Raw genomic sequence first — 25191 nt, 5'->3', positions numbered from 1 at the left:
TTCAAAATACGAAAATCATTTACATGGATCCAAATGTAAAAAGAATAAAAATATTGAGAGTTCTGAATATTAGAGCTAAACAGCCAAAAATAACAATATAAATATTTAAACACTAATAACATTTTTAAGTGCCTGTGTACGTAAATATCTATCTATCTATATATCTATCTATATCTATATATATATATATATATATATATATATATATATATATATAAGAACTCGTTTATTTTATAAAATATTTCGCGTTGCAGTTATTTGGCTTCAAATGTATTCAATACGTATCTTATTTTCTTTTAAAATTTCACTCAACGCTTCTAATATATATAAACAAAAAACTACCCAGATTTTCAAACCGCGCGACTACGCGTTATTATCCGTCTACATAAAAACCCCGCAACTAGCTAACATCACGTGGACTTAATTCATTGAACATTTTTCCACTCGACATCATGGCGAAGAAAAAGAGAAAAAATATATATAGATTGACAAAGGAGTATATATTTCCGAAATATATTTCTTAAAAAATAAACACTCGTTTATTTTATAAAACATTTCGCATTGCTGTTATTTGGCTTTAAACGTGTTCAATATATATACATATATATATATATATATATATGCGTGTGTATGTGTTTATACATATAGTTAAATATGTGTAGCTATGTATAATTTGTAGTTAAAATTTATAAATTAATATTTTTAAAAAAAGTAAATTTCATACCAGTTTGTAAATCACATTTTTAAACCTATTGTATATTTATTTTAGCCACGTTCTTAACACGTAAAAACATATTTTTACACAGGGGACGCTTCACCATTTACGAGTAATTTAAATGAAATTTGAACTGAAGCATATAAAAGCGTGCAGATTTTAAACGAAACAGAAATCAAAAAGAAAACTGCAGAAAATCAGTTGAACGTGCTTGCAAAAGAAAAAACAGATAGACGAAAACGACTACAAATTCGACCGGGGCATAAGAACGACCATTCGAAAAATGAAAAAATTATATAAAAAATGATCATTAACCAAAACCAATCCGTGCTATTAAACAATATATATATATATATATATATATATATATATATATATATATATATATATATATATATATATATATATATAGGCAGCTAGATTCAGCCACTCTGGGGAGTCGTAGACGGCAAAACACGTGTCAGTGGACAATCATATTTTTGAAATAATATATATATATACTTCACACTGTGAGGTAGATTTATATATATATGTGTGTGTGTGTGTGCGTGAGTGTATGTGTGTGTATGTGCGTGTGTGTGTGTGGATGTGTGCGTGTCTGTGTGTATTAATAAGGTGATTATATAAACTTAACATTGTGAGCTGCATCGATATATATATATATATATATTTATGTATATATTCATCCGTGTACCTCACAGTGTGAAGTTTATATAATCACCTTATTAATTCGTATTTTTGTAGAAAGACGCTGTCCATTCATAACATAACGGTCTATGTATTGCATTGATTGTATTTTAACTTATGAATTTACGATAATAGATGATTTGAAAAGTACATCAATTATTCTCAATGGATAAGTAAGCAATTATAGTCTCGAAATTGCATTATACGCTCGACAAGATGATGAAAGATGTTTCGTGTGAAAAGTAAAGTTAAAACATCATGGACATTGAACAAACTTATCAATCAAATATTTCGATAATTCTTTTCACTTAGAAAATAAATGTCAACAAAAACTCGGATCCATGCCAAAAAGTGATTTGGTCTTTGTGCCAATATTCAAACATTAGCAGCACTATATCTTAGAGGGCCCTCCGTTAGTTGGCATATATTTGGGTTTGCCAATGACAACAGACATGAGAGTTTCATTTAAGTAAATTAATTAGATGTAATTTTTCTTGTAAATTTAGTAGATTGTAAATTATGCAAATAGTAACGTATTACTTAGTTTATGGAATAGTGCAAAAACTATAGAGAGATTAATAAAAATAATAAAACGGATACATCTGGAAAACACACCAACATTGAAGGCGAATCAAACGACCCTTTTTTATGTAAGAATCTTAAGGAAGAGGAGAAATGGTTGACTATCAAAAAGAGGACGAAGCAATGTTAGGAAAAGATGAGAAGCAAGAAATGGTATGGGAGAGAAATAATTAAAAAAAATATTTAGATGAACAAAATTAACACGATATTTTTTCTAAAATTAAATAGATTGGTAGCTATACAGATTGTGAAATGAATGCTTACTAAGTAGAATTATAAATACCCCCCCCGAAAAAAATACAAATTGGTAATAATTAAAACCGCAAGCACATTTTTAAAGGAGGCCAAGAGTTCGTTCGTTTCAAGCGACCTTAATCATTTGTGTATACAGGTTTTATTAAAACAAAACAAGTATTTTTATCTAGGTAAATGTAAAATACGATCCAGAAAAGGGTGGGAGATAATGAGCAGGCTAACAGGTGATGAAAGAATGACTAAAGGTTAGATGAGTTTTTTGTCAGCCGAAAAAGTGAAAGAAATAATGGTTTGGTACCATACTTTGGGGTAATTGCGACAAACTCGAAGTAAATTGCGTCAACTAAAAAAAAAGTGCGTTTTATATGCGTGATTGCCAAAAGAGCACTTTCAGCTAGTTGGCGCAATTACCTCGGACTTGGCGCAATTACCTAGGACTTTGCGCAATTACCTAGGACTTGACGCAATTACCTAGGACTTGGTGCAATTACCCCGGACTTGGCGCAATTACTCCGAAGTACGGTATGAAATAAAGAACGTTAGAAAAGTGTAGAGTTGAATGTAATAATAAAAGAGCCAAGCGCCCCGCACGCACGCGCGCGCGCGCACGCGCGCGCGCGTGTGTGTGTGTGTGTGTGTGTGTGTGTGTGTGTGTGTGTGTGTGTGTGTGTGTGTGTGTGTGTGTGTGTCGTGCGATCATACAACTTACCTTCGGATGGGATCTGAAAGAGAAATTAAAGATGGCAGCCATGGATTTATAAGGGGTAGTCTCGTGGAATCTCTGGAGATCTCATCTTCTGCTGCACATGTATGCAAATGGAATAGGGTCAGTTTTCTGATAAAATGTGTGCTGGCAGAGGCAGTTGTGAGAGACGTGCTGGAAGTTGAGAGGGAAAGTTGTCAGTGACGAATTCTAGCTGGACTTTTGCGTATTGTATTTGCTTTATTTTGTTTTGCTGTTTACCAGCCCATTTAACATCAAAAAGCCAATGGAAAAATACATGTATAGGAACATGAAGATTCTATTGTTGCCATTTGTTTCTTAGCAAATTTTTCTAGTCAGGATTCTTTCTAGAAAGAAATCGAATACTTACAGAAGGAACTATTATATAAGAAGGTTGTCAATATCCTAAGTGAAAGTGAGGCTTGTGGAACGAATGCAGTTCAGGTTTGGGGCTCACTCGGGTGCCACAGAGATGGTATGACACCATGAAGAAGAAAGCCGAGCTAGTACTATTATGTGCCGCCTCTATTGAGGTGGCGGATGAAATCAGGAAGATACACCACCTCAATGGACACCCCGGAGTGAGATGGACATGTTATTTTGTGCAGTTGTCCAATCCGTCGGTGTCCAAAAGTGCAGTGAAAGCGGTAGTCAGAGAATGCCAAACATGCCAGTCAATCGACCTCGCCCCGGCCAGATTGCGGAAAGGTCAGCTGGGAGTAGGCACGACTTGGTGCGGACTAGGTATGGACATAACCCACTACGGCAGCCAGCACTTCCTCACCTTGATCGATTGTGGACCAACAAAGTTTGCAATCTGGCGCCCGTTAATAAGACAGGATTCCCCCAGTGTAATCCGTGAATTGGAGTCCATATTTTATGAAAAGGGACCGCCTGAAGAGATCCCCACAGACAATGACACGGCCTTCTGCAGTGAAGAGTTCAGACGTTTGTAGATGAGTGGGTGATCCAGCTCAGACACAGATGTGCATATGTACCAAGTGGCAACGGCATAGCAGAGCGGTTCCATCGAAGCGTGAAGAGGATCGCAGCAAAAAAACAATGCACGATCACAGAGGCGGTTTATAGATAAAATGCAACTCCAAAGGATGGCATGACTGCTGCAAACGCACCCACCAATGCGATCCATTGCTATCGAGTGAGCATCAAGGACATTGACGCCCGTCTGCCTAATCGGCAGAAAAACCGAGGGCCGTATAAGTTAGGAGGTACTGTTTAGGTGAAGCCTCCCAATAATCGATGCACCAGCAGCTTTCAAAGAGGGTGAATCACGGGCATCATCAGTGAGCAAGCCGTGCTAGTCAATGGTACTCCACGCCATGTGAAGGATATCTGGCCTGCCCTGAATACAAACGAGTTGGAGAGTAGCAGGGATGGTGAATCATCCAATGATGACCTGTGGATCCGTCCTATTCCCCGCGATGGTACAACTGTGAACCCCAACACTGATGGCAATAGTTCCAGCACTCCTTCTGAGAGCTCCGGCGAAGATGAAGAAATCCAGCCTGATGGTATGACTGTACGCCCTAACGCCGATGCTAATGGTTCCGAAACATCTTCTAAGAGCTCCAATGATGATGAAGTAGCCTAGCCAATCCCCCTTCATAGGAGTGCCCGCAACAAACGACTGCATCCACCATGCCAAATGTGTGGTCTGGAGACCAGGGGGGGTGTAGAGTTGAATGTAATAATCAAAGAGGAAAGCGCCCCCGTGTGTGTGTGTGTCGTGCGGTCATACAACTTACCTTCGGATGGGATCTGAGAGAAAGATGAATTAAAGATGGCAGCCATGGATTTATAAGGTGTAGTCTCGTGGAATCTCACGAGATCTCATCTTCCACTGCACATGTATGCAAATGGAATGGAGCCAGTTTTCTGATAAAATGTCTGTTGGCAGAGGCAGTTGTGAGAGACGTGCTGGAAGTTGAGAGAGAAAGTTGTCAGTGACGAATTCTAGCTGGACTTTTGCGTATTGTATTTGGTTTATTATGTTTACCAGCCCATTTAACACCAAAAAGCGAATGGAAAAATACATGTATATAAACATGAAGATTCTATTGTTGGCATTTGTTTCTAAGCACATTTTTCTAGTCAGACGTCTTTCTAGAAGGACATCGAATACTTACGGAAGGAACTATTATATAAGAAGGTTGTCAATATCCTAAGTGAAAGTGGGGTTTGTGGAACGAATGCAATTCAGGTTTGGGGCCTACAGCTTGTCAGCCCATGTCGTTTACATTAGACCATCGCCACCTTTAATAGTTAAGGTGAAAGTGCTTAACTTAGAAATGGCGTGATTTTTTTACAGAAAAAGGCTTGGAAGAACCTTTTATCAAACGCTGACGTGAAATTCTTTGATAGACTTTCATAACTTATTGATTAAATTAAAGAGACGTATCATGAGTAGCGGATGAAAGAACATTTTAAAACCCTAACTGGAGTGTGCCTAACATGTAAAATTAATTTTAGTGCCTATAAAAGGAATAGATATCAAAAATGTATTGTAACTAAACACGAAATGCAATGTATATAAAGCAGTTGTCGGCAGAAGTTGATATAATATTTAACCTTTAGTCACTATATATATATATATCTCCTCTCTTTTAATACATATTTCCGGTTATGTTCAGTTTTGTTTTTGTTTTGTTTTTTTGTTTTTTTGTTTTTTTGTTGTTTTGTTTTTCGTGATATGCGGAATGTTCCAAATGTAAGTCCTTCTACTTTTTTGTTTCGAATAGATCAGAGGAAATTGCAAGTTGCATTTTTATGATAACATCATTTCTGCATTCATATTCCGAGAGTTTCTTCTTTCTATTGCAGATATTGGCGGTGTGAGATTCTAATAAACACCTCTTGTCATCGACATACGTCAGAAGCGGAGATGCACCATTGAATTCCTTCATGCATAAAAATGTAAACTGTTAAACACTCACTGTCATCTGTTGAACGTATAGGAAGCCGAAGCAGTTGATGTCAGCACAGTTAGGACATGGGTTTGTCGATTTCAGAGTAGTATCAGAGATCTGAGAAACAAAGTGCGTTACAGACTTTTTCGACTAAGGAATTTCTAGAGGTTCGCAAGAGCATTTAGAAAAATAAATTATTTAATACGAAATGTCGCTCATTTCATTGGTACTATTTATGTCTTCGTAGCTCTTCCACGTATTAGTGCTTTAAATAAAACATAATCGAATTTACTTTTGAAACGAGCATCGTATTATCTATTTGTCCTACTTTTCTCATTTGATTTATATAATTTCTTATTGATATTAATATGATGAAAAAAGTGTAATAGACGTAATTGGTAATATGTCGAAATCAAATCTATTGAAATTATACGCCCATACGACTACTGGTAATATAACTATTTAATTAATTAATTAATTAATTATATGCATCAAATGCGTATCATATGTAAATTAATTCAGTTAAACCAAATAATTGCTGGTATTATGTTAACGAATATATTCGGTCAAGCACTTTATTCCCAATGTGTATATGAAAACAATTGGATTTAAATTTTGTAAATTAATGTTTCGAAAAGGAGTACAAAGAAATTAAGGATTTTCCTAAAAAACGAATTGTTTATTTTTTTATAGAAATACATTTTCGTACATTTTTGTAAACTTTAATTTACAAAATTTAAACTTAATTGTTCTTATACTAGTGCTGTATCTTGAATATTGAGTTTTTCCATTTAGTTGGCATGGCATCGTCGTATAAATATTAATACTAATTGCTTTAATTTACACATTTATTCTATTTGTAAACTGAATATTATATATTTTCCTTCTTGAATATATATATACATATATGTGTGTGTGTGTGTGTGTGTGTGTGTATATATATATATATATATATATATATATATATATATATATATATATATATATCACTGAGATTACTTTTGGCCGGAAGCTGCAGACTTCACTGCTGCCAGTCGTCGCGGGTTTGCTCCACTGGATATGAGCATTGGATGTTCAGAGGTAGTCTATGTGATGCGCCACAGATACTGCACCTAAACTGCGCAAGCAAGTTTGAAGCCAAGGTGAAAAGTCCTTTGGTGATGAAGTGAGACTACGCCAACACCGAGGGATAAAGCACTGAGGCCCCAATTAGTCATCCTGAAGATTGACGGACTGCATGATGATGATGATGATGATGATGATGATGATGATGATGATGATGATGATTGTTACCCGACCAGTATGTTATACACCTTTTATGTCTCCTAATTAGGTAGAGTAAAATCAAAATAGAATGCTACGAAACCTTAAGTATAGAATTCATATTCCGGTTTGGATCAAAAGTCCAGTGTAATTATTTGATTCTAGAAAACTATTTACGTATAAATTATATTAAAAAGAAGGTAAAATTACGTCTAGGCTCGTAATTTGGATGGAATAGATGGGAGCGTCACTGATTATCACTTGCCCTGATCAGAGTTTTGTGACATCCGTATACGTAAATCCAACCTTTACAGGACAATACATTCACTTTAACTCACACAACATATTTTCTGTAAATAAAGTTATAGCCCCCTCACAGTAAGAGTAGAAGAACTTCGAAAAGCTGTCACCGAAAAATCAACCCTTGCAAACCATATATGGAGAGAAAAAGGCATCCATTCTCCAAGGTGGAATGATGTTAACATATTAGATATAGAAGAAAGATGGAGGATTGGGAAACTCAAGTTAGCAGCACATATGGTGGATAAACCTTTTCCTTACTTGGAATATAAACGTAATTTTTAACCCGACGAAGGTCGTAGGTTTCAACGACCGTAACGTTATGACAATAACACCCGAGATGAGAATAATTGTCCGAACAACCAAAAAATACAGACGTTTTTTTTTTTTAACATTTTACGTAAACAGATTGTAAATATTTACTATACCACTAGCGAGGGTCGCCCAGCTTTGCCCGGTCGTAAAATACGCTTAAATATATTTTAATTCGTGTGGATTTCATATTTATTTAAAATTATATTTTACCTAATAGATAGTGCTGATTTCAACATTTTCAAGAATAGCTTAGGAGATAGAATCGAAACCAAAGCATTTAGTGCTTCAGCTGCATTTCCTATCGTTGGACTTATCGACAAATAGATATGTAAGATTTGAAATTAAACTACTTTAACCTATGAATGAATTTATACATGCGTAAAAGTAATGGGAATATGACAGCAAGTTGTAACGGACATTTTCCATTTCAATTTGCGTGCGCATTATTCATCTATCCAAACAATGATTTTACTGTTATAAACCATCTGAGGTGTATGATTATTATTTCTTGTTAATTTTCGTGTTATGTGTTATGTTTATGGATCTATCGGTTACAATATTTTCCAGACATACACACATACATAAATATACTGTTTTATTTATTTATATAGATTCTATTGCTGAACTAAATTCCAATTCTTTTGTTATCGTAAACTGTAAATATATTATTGCACTGTAAAAATTTTAAACTGATCTGTAAATTCCAAATCTGTTATTGTTTAAAAGATATATTTTCTAACATTCTTAGTTCATGAAATATTTTATATTTCTATACGTTAGTTCTATTCTCCATAGATACCTGCAGCTTAATGGAAACACTAAATGTCCATCCCGAAGCGCCCTAATTGTAAACGTAAAACAAATTTTGCTTATTTAATGACTAATTATTATGGATCGAAATGAATGTAAATCTGATATATTTGAAGTTTCAAATGAACGATAATGCGCATATACTGTATTTTATAAATGAGGGAAAGACTAAAAATATGTATAATATTTTCACTTGATGCCTATAACATATTGGATGAATTTAAACTAAATTGGAAATATCCGAATTTTCTCTATGAGCATGAAGCTAAATAAAATTAAATATAAACCAAATCACTGACCCTGACGCCTAAGAAATTTGTTCTAAATGTCATTATGTTTGGTTAATGAGTTTCGGGGTAAATCTCACACAGACACAGACACACAGACACAGGCACCCACACACATACAAACACACACACACACACCCACACACACACACACATATATATATATATATATATATATATATATATATATATATATATATATGTTGTATCGTGGACATGGTCCAGCATCTGAAACATATGTACCCAAAACAGATAAAACTGTAATAAAAAAAAAACATATATATATATGTATATATATATAAATACATACACTTAGATAAAACTATTCAGGAGAGAAAACTCGTGAATTCATCGAGGTTATTATGTGCTCAATGGAAAAGAGCAACATATACTTTTATTGATATAGACAACAGATATAGAACAAGTGGTGCTCAAGACCACAAGTCAGGCAACTCAAAATCGTTGAAGGAGTCCGATACTTCAATGAAAGATGAGAGAATAATTTGTTTAAAAATAAAACATGTTAAGATGTAGCAGAGTGAAAGGGGGAGGGGGGTTATGTGGCATTTAAAACTGCAGACATTGAAAGCAAAGGCAGAAGAGAGAGGTTAATAAAAAAAGGCAAAAGAAGAAAAAAAGGGGGGAAAAATAAGATCCCATGGAATCGACATTGTCAGTGCAAGCGGAAAAGAAAAAGGGTTAATTACGGCATCGTAAGACAGAGAGAGAGAGAGAGAGAGAGAGAGAGAGAGAGAGCGTAAATGTAAATAAACTATCTCTAAAGGGGGAAGGTTAGATGTCCAAACAAGACATTTGTTCTGACAAAGATCAAGCAGAAATGACTTGTCAATAAGAGAGGGGGATATCGGAAGACATACTTCATGAATATATTAATAAGGCATAATCTAATGCAGTGGAAGATAAACTTTTTTTTTAATTGCCTAATGAGGAGTTGTGATCTTGACCAACCACTTGTTCGAAAGCTTAGCATGTCAAATGTCACGACCATGTAAATTTGTCTATATCAATATATATATATATATATATATATATATATATATATATATATATATATATGTATATATATATAGCGACATTTCAAGAGATATAGGTAAGCGATCACACAAATACACTGCGGCCGATCCTCATATGATATACCTATTAGTGCAATGAGTGTATGTGAGTAAGTATTAAATCTGTTCCGTCTGTTTATTCTCTCAGCAAGTACACGAAGACAAAACAGTTAAATATAACTTTCAGACTTAGGAATAAATTTTCGTTTACTATTAATTGCTTTTGACTGGATGTTCTCTATGAAGAAATGAGACTTTAAATCTATTGAATTTATCAGACTACTAGGGAATAAGAAAACAGACATGACATTGTAACTTGCGCACAGTGTTAAATGATACGAGAGTGTTGTAAAGCCTCCTACGTTGTAACTAAAGAATTTGAACAGTGATGAGGAGGGGAGGGGTATCATGAAAACGCACAACATTTTGTGCTCTAGCATTTTTTCTACATAGTCACTACTTGTTTCAATGCTTTTGTGCAAGTAATTCAGTAGCGCATTTGTGTTTCTGGCGCACGTCAATGACAAATTATTTTTTGAGTCATACACCATTAACATCAGAAAATTAAAGATGAAAAGTTTAGTAATCTATTTTTAGGCAATTTGGAATCCTCTCTGATCAATTCGGATTGAATAAATAAATAGGAAACATTATTGTACCTTGCGTCTATTATATATATATATATATATATATATATATATATATATATATATATATATATATATATATATATATATATAAGCCTGAGGAATCCTAGAGTGGATGAAACGCCGAATATTCAGTATAGCTTAATCGCCATATATATTTTATAAATTACTATAAATTAATATACATATATATATATATATATATATATATGAATAAAAAAATCAATACGAAAAATATATGAATGCTTATATCTTTTCTGTATTTATTTCCTGTGTGTTGACGTGTATGAATACAAAAAGTCTTTTGAAAAAAAACGAGAATGTTTCTTCAAAAGCACATATATTCGACCGATCCTTCGATATTCCTCAGTGTGAATGATCAATATATATATGGGAGCGTGTGTGTGTGTGTGTGTGTGTGTGTGTGTGTGTGTGTGTGTGTGTGTGTGTGTGTGTGTGTGTGTGCGCAGATTATCATATAATGATTAGATCACTCTGACAGACGTTAAAAGGCGTTTAAGAAATAAAATTTTAACAATATTTATCGCGGTTTACTGTAGCCGAATGAATTCTGTAATTGCGAATGAAGCCAGAGATGGCTTCTGTTGCTGGGTTCGAATCTATCGACTGGTGATAATCGTGGCACCCTGCACTTGAAAGGATTAAACGCTAGTGTTTGTAGCTATAATATAATTATCATAGTAAATAATTATATACAAATATATAAATATATATTTATATACGAAGACGCACGAATCAGAAGTAAATTTTCGAAATGTCTGTAAATCATATTAGTTGTATTCGTTTCAAAGGCTGTTAAGTTACATGTAACACATATTTAAATTTTTCGTTGCACAGATAGTTAAATAATATTAGGTTTATGAATATTTGAGATGAGAACTGGTTATGCTGGGCGAGATTCAATTACTAAGTAGAACTTGTAAAGAATTTAACACGATATGGGAACCGTTAATTATAAATAATATGTAATGCATATAGTAATAAATGAACAATACAATAATATATATATATACAATAATTAGTGATAAATAATGATAGTTACAACAAGAAATAAAATAGTCTTAAGACTTTCCCAAAATTTGTACTAGAATTGTCTACAAGAACATGTGGTGCAGTGGTTGGAGTAAATAGAAAAAGAATTTGTAAAAGTGATATTCTCTTGTAGGTTGAAGATCCAATTCTGTGTGTGGACGACCGAAAAATACAATCGCGAATAACTTGGGCCCTTTATCTAGTCATTGCTGACGGAAGAGAGCATGCTTCTTTGTGCAGTAAATAAAGTCTTCCGTTCGAAATTTCAGTTTAAATTTCAGAGTTCAACAGAACTATTGTAGAGTTCGTCAAGATACATCTGAAGAAGGTCATGGCTTACATCGACAGAAACGCTGTGAAATGACACTCAATATGAGAACAGTAGTCCGATGAAACTACATAATATGAGCTCAATAATATGTAACGCACATATTCGTCCAACAAGCCACCAAGTAATATGCAACATAAAACATCGAAACTCTTTTTAACAATATGTAAAACACTATGCAACCCATGCATTGCACTTGTTCAGTGCAGAGATTGATAAGTAATATGTAAGACACATATTTATAATCCGAAAGTAACCTCGGCATTCATCGAAATGTAATGTGAACAGACAACTCTCTGATCAAATCCTTACTTAAGTTGTCCCTGCATGTGTGGAATAGTATTCTGGGCAACGCTGGAATTGTTGCTAGTTGTGCACACACGCATATGGAGCTGGATGCACACACTAAATATTGTGGAAATCGCCAAACCAACAAATGTCGTCAAAATTCATAACAATTGCAAGAAGTGTGCAGAAACTTTGAAATCAACATTCTTCAACTAACAAGTTTTGAAAACAGTTTTATTGAAATTTGGCTTTGGACGAATTTAATAAGTGTCAGTGGGGTACAGCATGGAAAACCGAAATGTCTATCTAAAGTTTTTGTAAATAATAACAAAGGCCAACCAAAGAAAAAGTCAGAGAAGACGGTCACCGAGACCACCAGTTATCATTTGGTGTCATCCACAACACTCCACCACGCCCGATATCTCTCTCTCTCTCTCTCCAGGACATTGAGGAAGAATTGGACAAAAAATACATTCTCGTTCTTTTTTATAAACGTACGTCAAGTGTTTTTGTGAAACAACTAATTGTCTTATATACATTCGTCAACAACTTGAAACTCTATTTAACAGATTAAATAGAAGAAACGGTTAAAAACTAAAGAACTACAGCCTACCATAACACATGCACAGCCTCTAATTCACAGTAGTCTCATGCGTCTCAGTAGCAACGTGCGTTTTTGTGATTAATAAAAGTAATAGGAAAAACAACGAGGATCTGAGCAATGAAGTTTATTAAACTAGTTAAAATGTGCTGATTGTTTTTCAAAGTAAGGAGAAAAAACAAACGTTATGTGACAATTATGTGATTGTTAATAATCTCTTGATACTCATAACGGAACCAGAGGCAAATTTTGGGAGTAAAAAAAATAGATGTTTTCGACAGTAATTAGGCTCCGGTAAACAGGCATTTGCACTAAAGTCCATAGTAAATGGCTCTTAAGGTCTTTTATTTTACAAAACTTCCTGACGTCTTTACATATTTAATGCATTCGTTGCACAAACTGCAAAGTAATATGTAACAGACTTATTAAAATTGTTTGTTGCACAAACACACACACAAACATACACGTACATGTACACACACACGCACACACACATACACACACATATCTATATCTATATCTATATATATATATATATATATATATATATATATATATAAGAGCAAATAATTAATAAAACATGTTAAAAAACACTTTAAAAAAGAGTTAAAACATATTTAATTTGAAAAGAAAACACTAAATAAGTCGATAGTCTTTAATCTTCGGAGTTTCGAAGAAATACTTTCCTTCTCATCAGAGGGTAGGAATTAGCCAAATGCGGGATCGAATTTTGCTTGTAAAAGTATCTGATGAAACTGTAAGTAAGTAAAAGATCTTACTTGATAACAAAAAGTGAAGCATAGGGAATAGGGTGCAGTTAAAGGTGATTTCACGCAGATCGATAGTCTCGTGAAAGGTAAAGTATCAAATGACGGTAAAATCCACAAATGTAAATCCAAGAAAGTGAGTTAAATTTCTATTCGCACAAGTAAAATCCAAGGAAATCACGTAATTGGAAGATGGTCCAAAATAATCCAAAAGGCCGAACGAAATAATTTGGCTTTCACTGGCGATTAGAGATGGTTTGGGGCAGTAACATGTAGGTACTGTTTGAATTTAACAAATGCAATTAAGAGAATGCGAAAATGAGTATGAGCTAATAAAAACACGAGAAATAGCATACTGGAATAATGATGGAAATTAAAACAAAAGTTTAAGCGATCGGGCTTCTCACTGTATATGGACTGTTTAGAGAGATCTAGATCGGTGGTAGCAGTCCTAATTTTTACGTTTGCTGTTCTAGTCTTTCTCTTCTTTTTACCTCTTCCCCCAATAGTATTTAATTATTATGTCGTCATTTTTAACGTGTAAAACAAAACAATTACGTCCTTTTTCATTCAACTTCTTGGAGTATTGTCATGTACAAAATGGTGTTTGAAAAAGACATCCCAAACTCCTTATATTAAGAACGGCTTTCGATATAGACACCACCAACTTCCGGCCTAAGAAAAATTGATTTTTTTTAGCCCATGCATACAAATCTGGCAACCAGCGAATTACAGCGCATATTACATGCCTTTATATCTTTATAAGTACTTTTCTCCGCCAAATTTGCTTAAGATCTTCTTAATCAACATAGTCGAAAACTTATAAAAGTAGTGATTCTAACGAAAATTGTGTAGGTGAACCTAATGTTCAAATTGCCCTCCCCAAAATAAAACTTTACCGGTGCGCAATATCGATAATCAATGTGAAAAAGGAATTTAGGTGAAATACTCCACTGAATTCAATTTTCTATATAATGTAATTTATCTTTAAAATGTACCGTTGGTAATAAGTATAAACAATAGGTAATTGTGACTAAAACCAGACCATAACTTTCAAACACGCGAGCTGGTCTGTCAATTGAGACATGGATGAACAAAATGGAAAATATCTAAGCAGTTTGATGAACTAGATAAGGTATCAACTTAAATAAACGTAGCTATTTGTAAAGATATGTGAAAAAAAATTGTTAAAGAAAATTTACAGATTTCTATATGTTTTATCATAAGGATGGTAAAAATAAACATAGTTAAGTATAGAAATAGTTTAACAGTTTTAAAATGGTAAGCATATACACAGCGATATACAAACCGAGACAGTGAACGAGAGAGAGAGAGAGAGAGACAGACAGACACACAGACAGAGATAAAAGAGAGCGACATAGAGGGAGAGGAAAAAATAAATGTGTGATGTTTTATCTTTGAAGCGAGCGAGAGAGATACAGAATGAGAGAGAGCGGTAGAGAGAAATTAAAAAAACAAGCGGCTAGCGAACCATTTACTCATAAGGCAAAAGTAGGTATCATTACGACGCCATGTACGAATGCTACATTAGCGTTCGTGTCGCATGCTAATACCGTTATTCCTGAATGTAGGAATGGTCAAAGCTCATCCAATCAGCAGAAGCGGAATAAGTCGGGGCAGACTTTATTCATTTTTATAACCAAAAAGGGAATGATTAGGATCTGTCAATGAGCTTACGATTCAATTACGAGAGGTGCAATTTTATAACTGTCCAAAGTGTAGAACATATCCCGGTGATTGCTGGGAGCGTTAAGAGGACTTGCTATTTAGAGGGAAAAATAAGAATTATTTACTGAAAAGGTGCTTTCGATAGTAATGATGTTGCTCTTAGAATGAAATGTACGCTTTTATCATAAAAGCACATGTGTCTTAAATGGCGTTCCAAAGTTACATGAGATAGTGGCTAATAGTGTAGACATATTAAATTGGTATGGGTCATCTGTTGTTGAAAACGTACGATACATTGGTCCAGAGGGGTATTTCTGCAATCAAAATATTATATATATATATATATATATATATATATATATATATATATATATATATATATATATATATATATATATATATATATATAAATTACTGGTCTGGTAAAGCCACAGGGGAGACAACCATGCAAAAAATAACTAAGTAAAATTTATCCTCAAGCAGAAAAACTAAAGTTTACCTGCCAGCACGCTATATATTCAAATCTAGGCAAATTTGGTCATATTTTTTTATTTGAAAATACAGATATTCTTTTTACCAATTGTTATATAATTTTAATTATAGAATAGTATTTTAATCTTCAAAAAGCCTGCAAATTATCATGAAGTTCCGTCTCATAGAACCAAAAATATGAGCATTTTAATAGTGTATTTGACTAAAAGTATATATATATATATGTATATATATATGTATGTATATATATATATATATATATATATATATATATATATATATATATATGACCTTTTCTGGCAATTTTATAAGTTCAAAGTCTCATTTAAAAAATGAAGGCGCGTTGAAAAAGTAATGGTTTGTATTATGTAGTGGATTGTGTGACATCGTCCATTTAGGTCTCACATAAAAGAGATCATTAATCATCCAGAGCTTATTTTTGATACGTTTTTACAGCTATAAAATGTTTCAATCATAGTCACTTGTTTTTCTAGTTTTGCATGTAAATTAGAAAATATATGACATTTTCCTAAAACATCTGGACTTGATTGAGGGGAGACTAAAATCTGCTGCTATAGTTTCAAATGATCTGAAATAACGGCAAGGAAAGACTTGGTTCCAAATATTTCTCATATGCTGCATCTAATCCCTTTGACTTACATACATAAAGGAAATTTCACAGTGTCTAAAGATTCTTTGATACTGAAGATATTCATAATCGTACTCTATTCTAAAAAAGGGGAAAGGTAACATATTCTCTTTGCTGTTATTTCAGATCATTTGAAACCATAACAGCAAGTTTTCATCTCTCCTCCATCAAGGGCAGAGGTTTCAGGCAAATTATACATATATATATATCTACACACACACACACACACACACACATATATATATATATATATATATATATATATATATATATATATATATATATATGTGTGTGTGTTATATGCATATGTATGTGTGTATGTATATATCTTCAATACTTCCTTATATGTTAGTTTTGATTTTTTATTTCGTCTTCCATTCTTTTTTTATACTGCGTTTAATGATATTTCATCATATAATATAATTTATGAAAAAAATGTTTATGAAACTCACTCTTTATATTTCAAAACATTTTCCTTATATTACCGACTCAGCTACCCAAAGGAAATCATGTGACTCTGATTTTAACTTTTAACTATGCCATGTTCTTAAACATGGCCACCAGTAAAATATAGATTTTTCCATAAAGGTTATCGTTTTGTATCAATAGCGAACTATTCCTTAGCGTTTCGGCTGAAGGAGGGGGATATATGTTCTGATTTTACTTCTCGGAAACTTGAGAAAAATCAATTTCCTTTGGATTTTCAATACATACCATTAAATTATATTCCTTAGAGGTAGGCTATACTTTCTTTAAACGTAACCACATAAGATCTAGCAATTTCTAACGCGTTTTCATATTCATTGATCTCAAGTTATTTTTTTTATTATTATTATTATTGTTTTTTCCCTTCAATAGATTTACGTCACGCACTCCATTGCGTTCAATGAGATCTTTGTTATTTGAAAATATTTACTTTTTTTTTGTTAATCAGTTTACTTTTTATTCATAGTATATATTAATGATGGGACGACTCCAGCATGTTTTCGATACAATTATCGATCTTGTACAAAATTCTTGATTCCGATACGATTGCTGATTCCGCTTCTTTTTTTTTTTTAAATAAATCTCTAAATATTTAAAGTTATTATTTCCCCCAATTACGGTAAAAACAGATGTTAAATGTGCAGATGTTTTTCTCAAACGTAAAAACATACTTGTGGCGGGTTGATCTTAGTCTTAGTTTAACTGGTAGTTTAAAATGATTAATATTTGATATTTCATTATTACTAAAGTTTTCTTTTAAACAAAATAAAACAAAGATAATTAATAGAATCGTTTTTGATATAGGAAATAGTGACATTTTTCCGATACTGATTTCGATACCGCTAAAAGCCCCGAATTTTTCGATTTTTGATTTTGATTCTGATTAATAGTACCAACACTGGTATATATATATATATATATATATATATATATATATATATATATATATATATATATATATATAGGACAAGCGACTAGAATATATATATATACATATATATATATATATATATATATATATATATATATATATATATATATATATATGTAGGACAAACGACTAGAATATATATATATATATATTTATATATATACATATATATATATATATATATATATATATATATATATATATATAATATAAAGCTGAACGTCTGTGTGTCTCTGGTCACTAATAGGCTCCTATATGGTTGACTATTATAGAAAACTGATCACATAATGATAGAAGATGTATCGAGACACAGGAATGGGTATGTTTGATCTGGCATAATGATGATTCATTAAAATTGTGGGGTCTGCGTACGCGCCTGCTCCACAAAGTATGGAAATAAAAAATTTAAAAATTAAAAAAAAAAGTTTACAAGTGTTTTTGATATATATGTACATAATAATACTTTGATAAGTAAGTTTTAACTTAAATAGGGATAGTATAATAAAATTGTGGGGTCTGCGTTCGCACCTGGCCTCCATAGAATGGGAATAGGCTAACACTTTAATAAAGTGTATACTTTGATAATTATGTTTCAGTTTGAAGAAATATGGTATAATAAAATTATTGGGTGTTCGTTCGCGCCTGACCTCCATAGAATGGAAATATGTCACAAAGTTTAACAAGGTTTTTTTAATATAGATCCACATAATATTGTGATAAGTGTTTCAGTGTGAACAGGTATGGTATAATAAATTATGGGTTTTATCTATTTTATTTTTTACTTTCATCATATTTTGCTTTGGTTTTATACCCCCAAATTCGAAGCTTGCTCTTTACAAACCTTCCTTTTCATAACCTATCATAATTTCATAAATCAGAGTCCATTTTTAGTCGGCTGTTTTTGAACCCAGTCAAGGATACCTACTTTTGCCTTTTGAGTAAATGGCTCACTAGCCGCTTATTTTTCTATTTCTCTCTCTCTCTCTCTCTCTCTCTCTCTCTCTCTCTCTCCTTCTGTTTCTCTCTCGCTCGCTTCGAAGATAAAACAACAAACATTTATTTATTTCCTTTTTCTCTTCCTCGATTTTGCTCTCTCTCTCTTTCTCTCTCTCTCTCTCTCTCTCTCATTCGCTCGTTGTGTTTGTATATCGCTGTGTATATGCTTACCATTTTAAAACTGTTAAACTATTTCTATACTTAACTATGTTTATTTTTACCATCCTTATGATAAAACATATAGAAATCTGTAAATTTTCTTTAACAATTTTTTTTCACATATCTTTACAAATAGCTACGTTTATTTAAGTTGATACCTTATCTAGTTCATCAAACTGCTTAGATATTTTCCATTTTGTTCATCCATATCTCAATTGACGGATCAGCTCGTGTGTTGGAAAGTTATGGTCTGGTTTTAGTCACAATTACCGATTGCTTCCAGCAATTACGAACACTACATTTTTAAGGTAAATTGCATTTATTTTTTAGCCTTTTATAGCATACCTTTTCAAATAACCATGTTTATTTAAATTTATATCTTATCTATTTTGTCAAACGGTTCAAATGTTTTTCATTTTTTTTCTTCCATACCTCAATTGACAGACCAGCCGCGTATTTGAAAGTTAGGGTCTGCTAAATAACATTGCATAGGGAATTGAATTCGGTGTAGTATTGTACTAAATTCCTTTTTCGCACTGATGTATGACATTGAGGGGTCAATTTGAACATTAGGTTCATTTCCACAATTTTCATTAGAATGACTACTTTTATAAGTTTTCGACTATACTGATTGAGAAAGTTTCATTCAAATTTGGTGCAGACAATTATTTTAGATATTTAAAGACTTGTATTATGCACTGTAATTCGCTGACTGCCAGGCTTGTATGCACGTGCGAGTAGCAAATCTTCTTCTGTCCTACCAGAGGTTGGGTGTGTCTATTCTGAAAGTCGTTTTTAACATTCTTATTATTCTGTCTCTCTCTCTCTCGCTCGCTCGCTCACTTCGAATAACTATGTTTATTTAAGTTGATATCTTATCTATTTTGTCAAACTGTTCAGATTGTTTTTTCATGTTTTTTTCATACCTCAATTCAAGACCTGCACTCGTGTTTAAAAGTTAAGGTTTGGTTTTAGTCACAATTACCGATTATTTACAATGATTACCAACGGTGCATTTTAAAGATAAATTATATTATATAGGAATTGAATTCAGTGAAATATTATACATTAATTCCTTTTTCACACTGATTATCGATATTGCGCACCGGTTAAGTTTTTTGGGGGGAGGACAATTTGAACATTAGTTTCACCTACACAATTTTCGTTAGAATCACTACTTTTATGGGTTTTCGACTATGTTGATTAAGAAGATCTCAAGCAAATTTGGCGGAGAAAAGTACTTATAAAGATATAAAGACCTGTAATATGCGCTGTAGTTCGCTGGTTGCCAGATTTGTATGAATGCGCGAAAAAAATCAATTTTTCTTAGGCCGGAAGTTGGTGTTGTGTGTATCGAAAGCCGTTCTTAATATAGGGAGTTTGGGATGTCGTTTTCAATCACCATTTTGTACATGACAATACTCAAAGAAGTTGAGTGAAAAAGGACGTAATTGTTTTGTTTTACACGTTAAAATGACGACATAATAATTAAATACTATTGGGGGAAGAGGTGAAAATAAGAGAAAGACTAGAACAACAAACGTAAAAATTAGGACTGCTACCACTGATCTCGATCACTCTAAACAGTCCATATACAGTGAGAAGCGCAATCGGTTAAACTTCTGTTTTTACTTTCCATTATTATTCCAAAAAATTTATCACTAATAGTAACAGTTAACAGAAGTATGCAGTAAAAGATTGAGTAATAGGAAAGTTTTAAAAAGTACCCTAGTGATCCCTAAAAATTGATGTCTTTTTTTAAATTTACACACTAAAACCGAAGGTCTGATTCCTTGCAATACAGCGTTACCCCCCATTCTCTTAGTTTAAAAAATATGGAGTTTACACCGACCGAAAGATTGTGCCAAGAACAGCAAAGATGCGAGTAATTGTCCCAACAATCAAAACAATACAAACATTTATATCTCGTCTCAAAAATTCAGAACTGCAATACAAATAGAAATTTTTATAATTTTAAACAATGTAAACATTGTTATTTTTAATTTTAAACAATATAAATAAAATTTTTAATAATTATAATCAATATGAACATTTTCATTTTTAATTTTAAACAATATAAATAGTATTGATTTAAACAAATATTGTTCACAAATGCTTTGGATTATACGAGGTAACACTTACATGCACATTTTATGTCCCAAATTTTTAATCGATTATTTCGACTGTATTTTCATTGCAAGTTCGAAGCTTTTGAAAACAAAAACATAAAATCAATGTTTTCTAATGGAAAAAATAAAAATATAAAAAATAAGAAGGCAAAACAAAACAAAAACTACTTGGTCAATTTATATATTTAAAAAATTATTTGGTATTTTTACTACCTACCCTAGCGTAATTTAATTCCTAAGAAGAAATTATAATCTACTTTTTTTAAATAATAAGTTTCAACGGCCTTTAAAGATAATGTAAAAGAAGGAATTAAAAAAAATTAACATTTTATATTGGGGGATAACTTTCCTATATAAATTTAATGTAAAATAAACAGCCACTTCTTGGCCACGTTGCAGTAAACGAGACATATAATCTTTAGCATTTTTTCACGTTTGGTGACGGTGGGAGGGGAAAATAGAGAATAGTTTGGGGTGGAATCATAAGTTCCAAACACGTAGGAACACTTCAAAACGTGACTGAGGGGGAGCGTTTTGCTTTGAAAGGTATCACCATTAAATATTACTTAATTCATTATTATTTCCCAATATTTTTAGGCTGTTAACACACACAAAAAGGTAGGGTAGATCTCTACAATGCTCCCTCCTTGCATTTTTTCTTTTCTTTTTTCAATTCTTTTCAACGCATTGCACCCCTCTTATACAAAAGATTTTTTTTCATTTAATCTAAGGGCAAGAATGTTAGGCCTTTATTATACAATGTATTCCGTATTGTTTTCACTGGTCGCCATGTTTGCTATCGTGCGCACAAGCACACACAAGCAGACATAAACGCACATATATATACACATTGATATATATATATATTGAGATATATATATATATATATAGAAAGATATATATATATATATATATATAGAAAGAGAGAGAGAGATATAGAGAGAGAGGGAGAGACGGGGGGTAAAAGAGAATCCCTTATGCAAAAAGATAAAATGTGTATTTCTCTAAGAATTGATACGTAACATTAAATTGATGCACTGTCTTTGTCATTATTTATATAGTCAATTCTATATCCCTGCACATTATATATATATATATATATGTGTGTGTGTGTGTGTGTGTGCGTGCGTGCGTGAATATCTTCTCAACTTATTTATTTCTTGTTGGTTGTCCATCCTGGAAATCTCGTTTTATGTTTTATCTCATTTTACTTGTATTTTGTTATTTTGCTCTTCTTTAGTCAAAGAGCTCCGGGCTTTTCTTTAATTGCAAAGTGAATTGTTGAGTCTTCCTTCATCAGTTTCGTGAGATGACGCCGTCCGCAACCGCCGGCCGAACCATTCCCTTAACCACGCGCACGCACACATACACAAGAGAAGAAATTATACAAAAAAAAAGAAATTAAAAGAAAAAAAATGGTAACACTTATGAAAAGACGGTCTGAGAATGAAAAGTCAGGAAGGGGAAAATGGTCATTGGTGGAAACTATTTTTAAATTACCGGAAATTACATTTCTGATCTATACACGCTCCCTCAAACTACAAAGAATTAAAAAGAGATTCTTTTATATATTCAATTAAGTTAGATATCATAAAGTGTCTCCGGTTCATAATACTGGGTCATTTTGAGACTCTTCTATGGGTTCAACGAGCTGAGGCATGACAATATATCGAAACAATGTAAACTATACATCTTTGGTGATATCTATGGGATTATAGATTTTACACAACTGGTTTTATAGCGAAATCTGCGTGAAAATATATTTCATACGACCGGATGCTGGCTTCAAATATTTGAATTATATAGCTTTTGAATTCCATCACGAACAGTAATACAGATTTTATTTGTGCTGAGATATTAAAAACTCTACGCTTCTACGTAGGAATTTCTTAATACAAATGGACCATCAGTTATTAAGGCCCGAAGTCAACTTGAGGATTCAGGCTTGCACTTGACTCAGTGAGATTGTAAACTAGATGATTACCAATACTATAAGGGGAATGAAAATATTGAGCACAAATGGCAGGATATGACTATTTAATAGAATAGCCTGGTAAATATTTGTTGACGCTGAACATGAAGAAGACTACGTTGCAGTCACAAGAGAAGCGTTTCCGTTGTATTGTCATCCACAGAGTAAACGTTCATCAAATCACTTTCTCTGTGAAATTTTCGTTTGATTTTATGTGTATAGAGAAACAAAGTACTAGAATGTGAAGTTGCTTATGTAGTCTATCAAGGCCAGACACGATTGCTCTTTTTTCAAGGAAGTCATCACTTATCAAGGCTCGGAGGCTGTTCGAGAATAAGAGTTAATAAGTGTACGATAGTCAAAGGGACAGCAGCGTAGTAGTCGTGGAAATTTGGTTATTTAACGACTCAGCGAGAACATATATTAAAAGGCTCAGTAAAAACTTGTTTACATTCGGCTTGAAGACGACCATATTGTAGTCAGCTGGTAAGCAGGCTAGCGGAACAGAGTTTTCCATGCGGGAAGTGCTAGGAAAGAAGCTTTCTTCGTAGAATAAACGTTTAGATTGAGACACAGATAGAGATTGGAGAGAATTGTTGATAATTCTTTAAGCTAGGTGGGTGTTTTCTGTAAAAGTTTGGCAAAGAGTGCATCGATTTGAGCTCGGGCGAGCACTTGCCATGAAGATAACCATAGATCACAGACAAGCTAGCAACGTCTCTTCTGTGGGAAAGAGGTTCCAGGGGGCGTAACATAAATAAGAATTAGGTTTGTTGATAATAAGGTTCATGTGAATTTTATAATTGAATGAAAAGATTACTCATGTTATTTCATGTGGTCATTAACCTAAAACAGTCTCTAAATAATTTTAGCTAAAAAAGAAGGAAATCATCTAGTGTTCTATTGTCGAATTCGAACCAATAGTTTTAAATGCATAAGTGTTTCTGTCACGTGACATTTTCCTGTTATATCTTTATGTTTGTTTTTCGTGATACATAGCTTCATGAGTATACCTTCTTTTTTGAGTGATAGTTTACTATATGCTAGTTCATTAGGATACCATCCTCTCAGGAATTACATCCTATTTTGAAGAGAATACTGTAGTATATATTATGTTGTAATGAGACTATCCTCCTAGGGATTTGTAGATTAGAGTTAAGGTAAGCACCGATTAGGGGTTAATACTAAGTTTTATGTTATAGTAATGGGTAGTCTAGTAATATCATCCACATTAGTGTATGACATTAAACAAAAGTTCTAATGTTTATTATAATGATAAGGAATTTTTTTCAGTAAAGTAACGGAGATGCATTTGACATTTTGGGAATTCAGCCCTCCGGAATTAAAAACTGAATGTATTATTTTATATCACGAAAAAATGTACTTAAATTTACGTAGCATGATATTTGCATCACAGTCATCAACACGTTCAATAGTAAGATTAGTGTATTGTTACTTTAAAACAGGCAATCACCAGGCACAATAACCTACATTTTATTTAATCCGTGAATTAAGGCAAATATCTTGTAAATCACGTTTTAATTAGGATAATTACCTGTCAAATTACAAAAAAATCAAAGACAAAGAAATCAATTTAAATAAGGAAAGAGAAAGAACGACAGTAAAAAGGAAAATAATTATATTTCTTTTTCTATTTTGATTTGTCTTTGACGAATATGACATAGAAGATTTTAACATCAAATAACTTTTTAAACACGAAAATAAAAATATACTTTCTTTTTTTTTTCTATGACGTTGAAACATAATAATAGGATGTGACTGTTAACGGGAATTGCTGACGATAGCGTCGAATATTTTTATTTCTCGCGCATATATGCAATTCTCGACGCTTCTAAAGTAACAAAATCATTTAAACATTATGTCTTTCGCTGTCTCTATAAAGGTGAAACGCCGTTATATAATGCAACTATTAATCAAAAGCGCTAATATTTCGTTTTGCTGGCTATACTCCATGTAAAATTCCGACATTGCAGCTAACCTTACCATCGTAGGGGAAGGTAACTCAATAGGGACTGTTACCGGAATTATTGAGAGCAGTGCATAAT

The sequence above is a fragment of the Euprymna scolopes genome, chromosome 5, assembly GCF_053919585.1.
Source record: "Euprymna scolopes isolate OS-2025 chromosome 5, ASM5391958v1, whole genome shotgun sequence".
NCBI lineage: Eukaryota > Metazoa > Mollusca > Cephalopoda > Sepiida > Sepiolidae > Euprymna > Euprymna scolopes.
Note: the sequence above shows the minus strand (reverse complement) of the source record.